The sequence below is a fragment of the Oncorhynchus clarkii genome, chromosome 17 (genome assembly GCF_045791955.1).
Source record: "Oncorhynchus clarkii lewisi isolate Uvic-CL-2024 chromosome 17, UVic_Ocla_1.0, whole genome shotgun sequence".
NCBI classification, from domain to species: domain Eukaryota; kingdom Metazoa; phylum Chordata; class Actinopteri; order Salmoniformes; family Salmonidae; genus Oncorhynchus; species Oncorhynchus clarkii.
The window spans coordinates 70375214-70383128 of record NC_092163.1 but is presented as its reverse complement, the minus strand read 5'-3'; the positions used below and the strand labels follow the sequence as shown (position 1 = coordinate 70383128).

The window sequence follows — 7915 nt, the reverse complement described above, 5'->3', positions numbered from 1 at the left end:
TTGTTTAGCTCTGGGGGGACGAGGTGTCCTGGGGGGTGATGCCGCCTTGGGTTGGAAACTTGTGAACGACTGGGATTGGCTGGTATCGACAGGAAATGCCTCACGTTTCTGGGCCCTGCACTGTGTGACATTGTGGGTCATAATGAGATTCAGGTGCCACATTCCTTTAACAGGGTAATTTTCAACACATTCATATTGTTTACAATAGTGAGACAGCGGCCAAAAGTTCATGGGGTCATCATTGCGGAAACCATGGTGCCTAGCTGACCCAGTTAGTTATGCATCTAGAGTATTCTTCAGTTCAGCCTTCCAGGTACAGAACAAACATGACGTAGTGAGCAAATTTAACCAGTCATTATGAGATGAAGGAACAGTTTCACAATGTAGGGTGACGTAGGGAGAGGGACTTGCGGTACAGTTGCGTTCACAATCCACCTCTATGTACATTGGCTGAAAAAACGCAATGACTCTTCACGGGAACCAATTTGGAGGTTGAATCGATTCCGTTACATAATCTTCCACTCTGTGTAAAGAGAGGAAGATTTATTTACCATTGGTGTAATATGCAACAACACAGAAGTGAGATATATATTCCTTACCAATACTCAATTTAAAGTTCAAATTAAATGTAATCTTTAATCATTTTAAACAAAATCTTAAATGTGCTCTTAATTGCTGATGTTTTACTGTTGAATCGCTGTTTCTGGGATCCTGAACTAGTTTCCACCAGTCTCATGCTGTGGGGTCCCTGTCATGGGCCTCAAGACCTCCTGGAAGAACACTTGAAACCTACATGGACAACATCGGTCTATACACTGGTCTCAGAACAGAGGACCTAGAAAACCAGCTGTCATGAACAACAGAGAGCTATGGCATGCTATCATTCGGAGCATTGCAACGCCTTAAGCAACACAGAATCTGCAAAGTAGTCAAGGTAAGCAGAACAGAGAACAGTTCTTCAATTGTGAGTCATTCTCTTTGGAATTGGAATGAGTTCAAAGAACCTGTAATAGAACATATACTTTTGGCACAGAAGTGACCCCTTGACCATGGAGGTAAGTCCAATAGCTCTAGGCCTTCAGTACACAGTCAGTGTATTGCTCTCATCCATTAAATGTAATTCATTAATTTCAGTTGTTGGATGGTTCCATGTTGAGAGGAGAAAATGCTTGATCCAACCAATTGTCCCCCAGTGAGGGATTGAAACGTGCTAAAATTCACAGGATTCCTGTGCTGTTTCCTTTCCTTGTCATATACTATACAGTAAGAGTATATTGTCTCTGATCAGATTAAATTAATATATTTTAATATCAAGTATTCTCACACCTTTCCTGAAGCACAGTTGGCTTGACTGCAGGGACAACAATCTTGGATATTAAACTGCTTTGTTTTTCATCATTTTCCCAGAAAGGTCTGGGGTATAACTCTAAGCTGGTTGTGAATGTCAGCGTGCTGTTGATGCTGTTGTTGTTGTGGACTGACACAGCTGCCTGTAAATCTCCTTTAGTACCGCCCCCCTGGGTGGCTGGGCCCCGAGGGCCTCACATTATAAAAAGTCTGTCTCCGTGGTGACCAGCCTCACTGACAAAGAGGGGGTCGTCAAACGGGGCGGGCAGGTCATTAAAGGTAGTGAACATGAGCCACCCTAAATGACCTAACCATGAAGCCGGTCTCAGAGCATTTCGTATTATTCTGCATATACATTAGTATGATTTAGGTTTAGTATGATATGTTACATTTCGTATGGTATGTATTTATTTGTGGATGTCCATCACCCATTTCGTATGATATGTTACTAATTACAATTGGTATTATTTGCAAAACGTACTATATGTTACGAATTTGCGAAACATATGATATGTTACGAATTCTAGCTAGCTGGCTAACGTTAGCTAGGCTAGGGGTTAGGGTTAGGGGTTAGGGGTTAGGGGTAAGGTTAGAGGAAAGGTTGACTAAAAAGGTTAAAGTCAGGGGAAGGGTTAGCAAACTTACTAAGCAGTTGCAAAGTAGCCAAAAAGTAGTAAGTCATTGAAAAGCCCAGCTAAATGCTAAAGTTGTCCGTGATGAGATTCAAACTTGCAACGTTTGGGTTGCTAGACGTTCAAGTTATATGGCCGACCAACTACCTTACTTTTGTTTTTGCCTTATGTAACCGTCTGTCATATTTAACCATATCACCTTAACATATCATACCACTTTGATTGTGAGCTGTGTGTCGTAGCGGTCTGTGTGGAGTAGTGAGCTGTGTGTCTGTGTGGCGTATTGAGCTGTGTGTCTGTGTGGCGTATTGAGCTGTGTGTCTGTGTGGCGTAGTGAGCTGTGTGTCTGTGTGGCGTAGTGAGCTGTGTGTCTGTGTGGTGTAGTGGTCTGTGTGGATAGTGAGCTGTGTGCCTGTGTGATGTAGTGAGCTGTGTGTCTGTGTGTTATAGTAAACTAGGTGTCTTTGTGGTGTTGTGAGCTGTGTGGTGTAGTGAGCTGTGTGTCTGCCTGGCGTAGTGAGATGTGTGTCTGTGTGGCATTGGGAGATGTGTGGCATAGTAAATCAAATCAAATCAAATGTATTTATATAGCCCTTCGTACATCAGCTGATATCTCAAAGTGCTGTACAGAAACCCAGCCTAAACCCCAAACAGCAAGCAATGCAGGTGTAGAAGCACGGTGGCTAGGAAAAACTCCCTAGAAAGGCCAAAACCTAGGAAGAAACCTAGAGAAGAACCAGGCTATGTGGGGTGGCCAGTCCTCTTCTGGCTGTGCCGGGTGGAGATTATAACAGAACATGGCCAAGATGTTCAAATGTTCATAAATGACCAGCATTGTCCAATAATAATAAGGCAGAACAGTTGAAACTGGAGCAGCAGCACAGCCAGGTGGACTGGGGACAGCAAGCAGTCATCATGTCAGGTAGTCCTGAGGCATGGTCCTAGGGCTCAGGTCCTCCGAGAGAGAGAAAGAAAGAGAGAAAGAGAGAATTAGAGAGAGCACACTTAAATTCACACAGGACACCGAATAGGACAGGAGAAGTACTCCAGATATAACAAACTGACCCTAGCCCCCCGACACATGCAGCATAAATACTGGAGGCTGAGACAGGAGGGGTCAGGAGACACTGTGAACTGTGTGTATGTGTGGCGTAGTGAGCTGAGTGTCTTTGTGGTGTTGAGAGCTGTGTGGCATAGTGAGCTGTGTGTCTGTTTGGCGTAGTGAGCTGTGTGTCTGTATGGAGGAGTGAACTGTGTGTCTGTGTGGTGTAGTGAGCTGTTTGTCTGGTTGGCGTAGTGAGCTATGTGTCTGTGTGGCGTAGAGAGCTGAGTGTCTGTGCGGGGTAGTGGGCTGTGTGTCTGTATGGAGGATTGAGACGTGTGTCTGTGTGGCGTAGTGAGCGTTGTGTCTGTGTGTCGTAGTGAGGTGTGTCGTAGTGAGCTGTGTGGTGTAGTGAGCTGTGTGTCCGTGTTGCGTTGTGAGCTGTGTGGCTTAGTGAGCTGTGTGTCTGCGTGAAGTAGTTAACTGTGTGTCTGTGTTTTGTAGTGGTCTGTGCGGCATATTGAGCTGTGTGTCTGTGTGGCGTAATGAGCTTTTTGTCGTAGTGAGCTGTGTGTCTGTGCGGCGTAGTGAGCTGTGTGGCGTAGTGAGCTGTGTGTCTGTGGCGTAATGAGCTGTGTGTCTGTGTTGTGTAGTGATCTGTATGGCGTTTTGAGCTGTGTGTCTGTGTGGCGTAGTGAGCTGTGCGTAGTGATCCAGACAGAAGCATTGCCTTTCATGGGGCAACTTGGGCCCTGCATGCACTACTGAGACATGTTGAGGACAACCAGTCTATCACATTACAGAAAGAATAATTTTTCCTGTTTCAATAATGAACAAGATCCAAGTGGTCCATATAGACGGCCGAGCAGCTTTGACCTCCAACCTCCTCACCATACCTCCCCTTCCTACTAGCTTGATTTAGATTTAGGTCAAAGGGTTGGTTGTTTGGTCAATAACCAATAAGAAATACCACAGAAACTTCTTCCATTACTATCATTGACACTTCTGTTGCAATTGTTGTGTTTCTCAGACAAGTCAGTCAATGAATGGGTATTGGATAAGATATATTTTGCCTCGTGGCATCACCAGTGATCCATGATCTGGGATGGAAAGCTGGATCCCACTGAAGGATGGAGACAGAGGCCAAACTCAGTGGGTAAGACACTGTTTTGGTAAAAGAACCCAGCAGTTTGATACTTTATGTATCATACAGTCGTACTGGATGATTATTTACTTATTTCAAGCAGACAGGAAATAAACTGACAAAGTTAACTTTTTTCCACTTCCCAATAATAGGAAGTGCTATTACATTGCTCATAATTGTTTCCCTCTCAGTAAAATAGAGCTCAAACACGACAAGCCAATTAACAGAGTTCTAAAACAAATACCCAGTGGTGATTATTTAATTTAATTATAAAAGCACACATTAAAAGCACATCAAAGTCATAAGTCTTTGTCAGGACAGCTCTGGGGTCTAAGTAACCCCCCTACCAGCCATTCTCAACACGGGCATGCACACACACACACACACACACACACACACACACACACACACACACACACACACACACACACACACACACACACACACACACACACACACCAGATTTCCTCAGGGGTGGAAACCAAAATAACCCACAACGCATGTGTGGCAGTATAACTCAACCAAGCCTGGTGCAGAACCATTAAATTAAAACAATTAATTTGTGAAGTGTCGCGCAGTTGGTCTATTCATCTGTCAGCTCAAACATTGACCTCTCCCCCTCTGGCCAGTCTAAAGGCTCTCTAGCCTTGTTGTTCTCTCTCATTTCTCACCATGAGGTATCTGATCCTCCCACTTCCCATTCCAGAGACATGGCATCCTCACAACAGAGACCTTGGTGACAAATCTCAGTTTGGCACGGCAACCAATTAGGCTCTTTAATGGGACTCCGTCAAATATGGGTATAGTAGGCGACTTGGCGTGCATATCCAAGTACAAGTGCCTTGCATGAAGCCTAAGAATGTCAATTTACTCGATATTGCTCTCCACCCAGCTCTATAACATTTCATGATGTAAATCAGGGATGGGCAACTCTGATGGTGGTGGGGGTCACAAAACAATCTGAACTCATCATGAGGGGCCCATTTGTAAATAGACAGGGCATGATGCTTGATTAACATATGTAGGATACGGTTCTGAGAGGTGTTCCAATAGCCTGACAAAATGCTTCAACTAAGTCTACATGAGCCTACATGGCATTGCTGCATGCATATCGTATGGTTAGTATTGTAGCTACCTTAACCCAACACCTGGTGATCTCATCAGAAGGTTTGGACATCTTGGCATAATGGTTAATGTGTTTGCTTGACGAGTCCGGATCAGGGCTACCCACCGAATTCGCTACGGTACATTACAGGCAGTAAAAACTAAGGACATGAAAGTAACCCACCGTGCGTTTCCGATTATTTCCTCACCACGCGCACAGTGAGTGGGAACCTTGAACGAATAGAATAGATAGCGGACACCGACAGGGGAGGCGGAACTTAAAACAAGCCATACAGCTCAGCTATAGTCCATTTACAAATGCGGTTCATCTCTCAATGAACATTTTTATTTTACTACAAACTACATGAGATAATTGAGTGCGCGTTATTATCTTAGAGATAAAAAACAGAAGAGACCGAGGAGTCAAGAAAAGAAGAGGACAGCGTTGAGAGTAAAGAGTTGTAAAATATATAATTAAACGCGGAATTAATTCACAGCGTGGCACTCGACTCAACTGGTAAGATTTTAACAGTATTTCAACGCTTGCCTCTGTGTAAAGAAACACGATTCATTGTTCACTGAATTGTCGAATGTTTTGATTGATTGTTCCACAAGTGAATACATAGTTCATTCAAAATTGAAGTTCAAGAATCTATTCCATTTATGAAACTCAATTGACGCGTACTGCCAACACGTTGGTGAAGACAATGAAAAATAAAAATAACCATTCCTTATTCACATGAATGAGCAATGCCTTCATATACCATATACGATTTAATGTGCCTTATTTCTTATCCATTAGTTTAGTTTTCCCCCTCACAAATATTAATAGGCCTATGGCGTTACGCGCAAATGTCACCAACATGTGCCTTCTTGGAAGAAAACTGTCAATTCGTTTCATTGTGTCTTACTCGTCCAGACTTTGGTGCCTTGAAGACTACATAAAAAAACACATTTCCATTTGATTTTGCCACCTTCACAATATCTTGTGCACTCCATGTGTGTTGGCACATGTGACTCAAGTTTCATTGCCAGATAGCATAACCATTAAAAAAACAGAGCATGCATGGCCCCTGAGAGTACCTAAATGAATGGTATAATGGTCTATGCATATGATTTTGCAAGGAATAGATAGCAGACACCGATTTTTGTAAGGAAACCCCCTCATTGAACGAGACAACATGTGATGGGTATGTGGGATAAATGATATCCATTGTGCTAATCAATTTATTTCTATTCAATCAGATTTTTTAAAGAGCAAGTTTCTTGTTGTATATAGGTCCCCCCTCTCCCCCACATAATGGAGCAATAGTACCTCAGACATTCTTTGATTTTAAACAAGCTTTTTCAGGCCAGTATAAGTAGCCTTTGCCCATACTTTGTTGAAATATGAGTCCTGGTCATGTGGAATGTAGCAGTGGATAAGTATCATAGACCGCATGGGGGACCATTTATTTCCCAGTATGCCTACCTCCCACACTCCCACCTCAAAACCAATGATGTATATAAACCCTGATTGCTGATGCTATGTATTGGCCATTGAGAGGCTCTGAAGCCACTGGTCGGCCGTATTGACACTCCCCAGAAGAAGCAGTCCTCCTTAGGAATGTAATTCTACAGTATGTCAATTATATATTTTAAGTACTAAATTACATGTATTTAAGTGTGTTGTTGTCGTAGTGGGGACAGTAACAGAACTTTCCAAAAAATATACTTAAAGGAAAATGTTTTTATATATATTTTTTATGTTAATGTTTAGCTCATATACTATTGTTTAAATGTATGCACTAGGGTGTCTGTAATATAATAAACATGGCAAAAAAAATTGTAGACGTTAATAAATGTATTTCTATAGCTTCCAAAATATGTTTTACAATGGTGGTTAGAAAGTGCCAAGATAGACGGGTGGAGGCTTCAAAACGGCACCCCCTTTCAGTCATCTAGTGTATAAATAAATCAATGACCATGTTTACATGCTCAGAGTATTCCAGATAGTGGCTCATAACCCTCGTAAGGTCTTATTCAGGATAAGCTGTTTACATGCACCTTTGAAATCCCACTCACAAGTATACCTGTATCGATGAATTAAATAATATTTATAATTTAAGTTCATATGGGTTTAACAGAATGGTAACTGAAATCTGGACACCGACTATAGGCCTATAACATCTCACATGTAGTATAATATGATATTAACTCCTGCAGAATTATGCATTTCTTGCAGTAGAATTGTACAACAAATGTTAATTTTGTCTCGGAAACAGGAATGGAGAAATATGACTTATTTCTTTCAGCACCTCTTGAGAAAATGCAAATGCATGTATAACGTGTTACCTGTGACACTGTCAATGCAAACACACAGTCTTTCAACCTCATAAAATATGCACTCAAGACAAACTGAAGTCTTATCAGAAACATGTTTCATTGTTTCCTCAGCTTTTAATTTCCTTAAAACCGGTTAAACTGATGACATTTGGACATTTTGCACGTGAACAATCTTTTCACTGTTTTGGAGTTATTGCGTTTTCTCCCCGGTCCGTAAATGAAACAGAGAACTTTACCGGTGAGGTTGGAGAACAGGGCTGATAAGCAGGGCTCCAGTCATTGACCCCCCCCCCCCCCCCCCCACCCCAACTAGGGCATGGC

The 7915-nt window shown here is 42.4% G+C and overlaps 1 protein-coding gene across 5 annotated transcripts in view; it reads left to right on the top strand.

Moving 5' to 3' along the window:
• Positions 1-552: 552 nt before the first annotated feature.
• LOC139371340 (sodium-coupled neutral amino acid transporter 3-like) overlaps positions 553-7915 on the top strand; it is a 64345-nt gene continuing 56982 nt past the window's right edge. Inside the window, exon 1 of one of the 5 annotated variants that reach the window (XM_071111685.1) lies at positions 553-934. The gene's annotated coding sequence lies outside the window, so the exon portion shown is untranslated. Of the gene's footprint in view, positions 935-5280; positions 5787-7915 lie in introns of those variants that run through there. The other 4 variants (XM_071111683.1, XM_071111684.1, XM_071111686.1 and 1 more) reach the window with 4 other exon arrangements.